The sequence below is a fragment of the Rosa rugosa genome, chromosome 5 (assembly GCF_958449725.1).
Source record: "Rosa rugosa chromosome 5, drRosRugo1.1, whole genome shotgun sequence".
Lineage (NCBI taxonomy): Eukaryota > Viridiplantae > Streptophyta > Magnoliopsida > Rosales > Rosaceae > Rosa > Rosa rugosa.
In genome coordinates, this window is record NC_084824.1 from 56,273,197 (window position 1) to 56,277,291 (window position 4,095).

At 44.1% G+C, this 4,095-nt stretch overlaps 1 non-coding gene across 1 annotated transcript; it reads right to left on the reverse strand.

Moving 5' to 3' along the window:
• Positions 1-588: 588 nt before the first annotated feature.
• Positions 589-743, reverse strand: LOC133713238 (5.8S ribosomal RNA). The gene has a single exon (XR_009847908.1). It is a non-coding gene; the product is annotated as a 5.8S ribosomal RNA (ribosomal RNA).
• Between the last annotated feature and the right edge of the window lie 3,352 nt (positions 744-4,095).

The window sequence follows — 4,095 nt, forward strand, 5'->3', positions numbered from 1 at the left end:
GGGGCGCATCGCCGGCCCCCATCCGCTTCCCTTCCGACAATTTCAAGCACTATTTGACTCTCTTTTCAAAGTCCTTTACATCTTTCCCTCGCAGTACTTGTTTGCTATCGGTCTCTCGCCCGTGGTGTGACAGGGTCCAGGCACAACGGGGCTCTCACCCTCTATGGCGCCCCCTTCCAGGGGACTTGTTCCCTGTCCGCTGCTGAGGACGCTTCTCCAGACTACAATTCGGACGACTTACGACGCCAGATTCTCAAGCTGGGCTATTCCCGGTTCGCTCGCCGTTACTAAGAGAATCCTTGTAAGTTTCTTTTCCTCCGTTTATTGATATTCTTAAATTCAGCGGGTAACCCCACCTGACCTAGGCTCGCGTTGAAAGCATCGACGGATGGGCACGCATTATTTAAGAAAGCACTCGATCAACATGCGCGCACGACAGGAAACCGAGGTTTGACAACCACCAATTGTCGTGGCGTTGGTCGCCGAGGATTTGGTATTTATGCCAACCGCGTGACTGAGCACACGGGAGGCCATCATTCGTCCCATCCAACCCCCGAGGGGGTTGGGGGGGGGGGGGGCAACGACGTGTGACACCCAGGCAGACGTGCCCTCGGCCTAATGGCTTCGGGTGAACTTGCTTTCAAAGACTCGATGGTTCACGGGATTCTGAAATTCACACCAAGTATCACATTTCGCTACGTTCTTCATCGATGCGAGAGCCGAGATATCCATTGCCAAGAGTCGTTTAGACATATTGAAGACGACGAAACCACCCGCACAAGCACCATCTCTGGGACTGCGGGGGAACGCTCTTTCATTCAAGTTCCTTGGCGCAATTCACGCCGGTATTCAGTATGCCCGGGAGGGTCGATTAAGCGAAAGCACCAAAATGCAACACGCAAGACACTTGCCTCCTAGGATAAGGGGGCGCAGAGCCGCAAGACCCTCCGCCCCCAAGCATTGAAACATGTTCTCGGGTCGTTCTGCTAGGCAGGTTTCGACAATGATCCTTCCGCAGGTTCGCGTACGGAAACCTTGTTACGACTTCTCCTTCCTCTAAATGATAAGGTTCAGTGGACTTCTCGCGACGTCGCAGACAGCGAACCGCCCACGTCGCCGCGATCCGAAAACTTCACCGGACCATTCAATCTGTAGGAGAGACGAGCGGTGTGTATAAAGGGCAGGGACGTAGTCAACGCGAGCTAATGACTCGCGCTTACTAGGAATTCCGCGTGGATCGAAGACTAACAATTGCAATGATCTATCCCCATCATGATGAAATTTCAAAGATTACCCGGGCCTGTCGGCCAAGGCTATAGACTCATTGAATACATCAGTGTAGCGCGCGTGTGGCCCAGAACATCTAAGGGCATCACAGACATGTATTGCCTCAAACTTCTGTGGCCAAAGTTGTAATACCCCGAAAAATCCAAATTAAATTCCATGGATTTTTAGAAATGATTTCACGATAGTAGGAGCGAGTACGAAGCTTGAAGAAGTTGTGGAATTAGTTCGAACGATTTTATTTACGAAAACGAACGTTTTTTAGGGGGTCAACAAAGTTGACTTTTTATACATTCAAAATTTGGGAAAATGTCCTTCATGAAAGTTGTAGAGCTCGTCGATACGATCGCGTGCATATGTGGAACGCAATATTCGGAGTTCGTATGAATAAGTTATGAATATTTGAAATTTGGGAATTTTCTATAAATAGGGGAAAATTTCTGATTTATTCATTAAGGACGAAAAAATTGAGATTTTGCGGAATAGTCCCCCAGCACCTCCGTTCTCTCTCTTCCTTCGACCCTCAGACCCGGCGGGTTTTCGCCGACCCGACCCGGACTTTTCTCTCTCCTCCGGCATCCTCCGGCCACGACCCGGCCTTCCCCGAGCTCGCCGTCGCACGCACAGCCTCCCTCCGGTGTCGCCTTGCCCCGCCGCTGTCCCTATCCCCGGATCGAAGCCACCCAGCCTCCGATCGGTGACCCGACCGGCAAACCCATTTTCCGGCGTCCCCTCGGCCGATCTTTCCCATTTTCGTGATCTCCTCCTCCCCCTGATCATCCCCATGTAAGTCTTTCATCATGATTTTGAGTGTAGAACACTAGATCAAGGTTTGACTTTTTCGACGTCCCTGATTTAATCTGAAATCTGATCGGACGCACAGGATTAATCCGACTTCCAAGCTTGATCTAGGATGATCTAGACCGAATCTCGCTTAGCTCCAGGTATGAAAGTCGATCAACCCTTCATTTTGAACCGGTTTGTATTTGGTCACTTTGCCATCTGAGGTTGTTGACCGGCGTTGACCGCCGTCTGACCTCCGGATGTGGCGGCGTGTCGGACCTTTTTTTGAGTTTTCATTATCTAGGCGATGATCTACGCAGCCATACGAGCGTTTTGATATATAACAAGGTTATGTTAGAAAAAGTTGATAAATAGTGGATTTACGTTTTTACGTTACTATTTAACGTTTTTACGTTATATCTTCGGTTTACGATCTGCGAAGATCCGACCGTCAGTTTTACTTCAAATTTTGATATGTTGATCGTATGACTGTCCCGCTGACTTTGTGTGGTCACGGGCGAAGATTCGACCGTTGGATCTTCGTATAATTGAGAAATAGTGATTCGGAAGGCGATTCGTGAGAATCCGACCGTCGGATTTTCATATAATTTTGTGGAGATGTTAGTAAGGGCGATTCAGGAAGATCAGACTGTTGGATCTTCGTGATAATTTTGGAGGATGGTCCTAAAGGCGATCCGTGAGGATCCGACCGTTGGATCATCATTAAATTCAGATGCGACCGTTGGTTCATCGTTTAATTTGAATCCGACCGTTGGATCATCATTATATTCAGATCTGACCGTTGGATCGTCGTTTAATTACTTTTATGAGTTGTTGGCTAAGTTAAGATCATTATTGGATTAGGTTATCGACGGATTGATTTGGCGGACAATTCGGGAAAATTGTTGTTTTAGCTGTTAAGAAGACGCAGCTGGATTAGAGGTGAGTAAACCTCACGTGGTTCATATTACGAACCGAATAAATTTAATTACTTTATTTTTATCGCAATTGTGTGAAAATATTTGTGGAATAAATATTTGTTTTAAATCATATGGACTTGATCAACTACGGTCCATAGGTAAGTAAAATGATTTTATTATACAAATTAATTTCACGGTTTTTATGCTTGGACTATAGTTGATATTAGTGGTCATCCCTGAGCGGATGATTACGTATATATATATTTACGTGGAATATATATATTGGTTGATGTGTGATTGGTGTGATGAAATGATTGAGAATGGATTGGATATTATTCAAGCTATTAATCTCGCATTTTAATTGTTGAATAATGAAATGTTGATCATGTGGTGTGAAAGCTATTTTATATGCCCAAATGTGATTATGTGGAAATTATTTTAAGAAATAAAGATTTATCTTGAAATAATATGTCTCTTTATGTGGGTGTACATATACATATATACGATCTATAAATCATAAAGATTGTATTTTGTGAATTTGATTATGTCTGAGAAGTACAGTTGTGAAGTCGGGTGATTCCTACAACCCCGTGCTTAAATGAATTACTGGTAAATGTGTTTTGGTGTTATGAGACGTTAAGCCTGGGCCCTAGTCCCTGTAGATAGTGCACTATTATACTCTTAGGAAAGAGGTGTTCTCCTGGAGTATACATACTTTGGATTTGTCCTCTGTATGCTGCGGCTTACCCGTGCTTTGGTATTATGGACCCTAGCACGTGGATTTATGATTTGTTACCAGTCAACCTGGTTTACTTGTGCTTTGGGTATAGTACGTTGGATCCTAGCACTTGTATTTATGATTTGTTACCAGTTAATCCGAAAATTCACTAAAAAGAAAAGTATACTTATATTATTTTGATCAAATATCTATTGGTGATATATTGTTAATATGTGAAGGTGTTAGTGAAAAGAGAATCAAGCATGCTTTGCTTTAATGTTATTTCACATATTAATGTTGCAATATTTGTTGGTTGTGATCAGTCAAATGTTGAGTTTTAAAAGAAAGCATCGAGAATATACTTATATGTTTCTGTGATTTTTGGAGTTA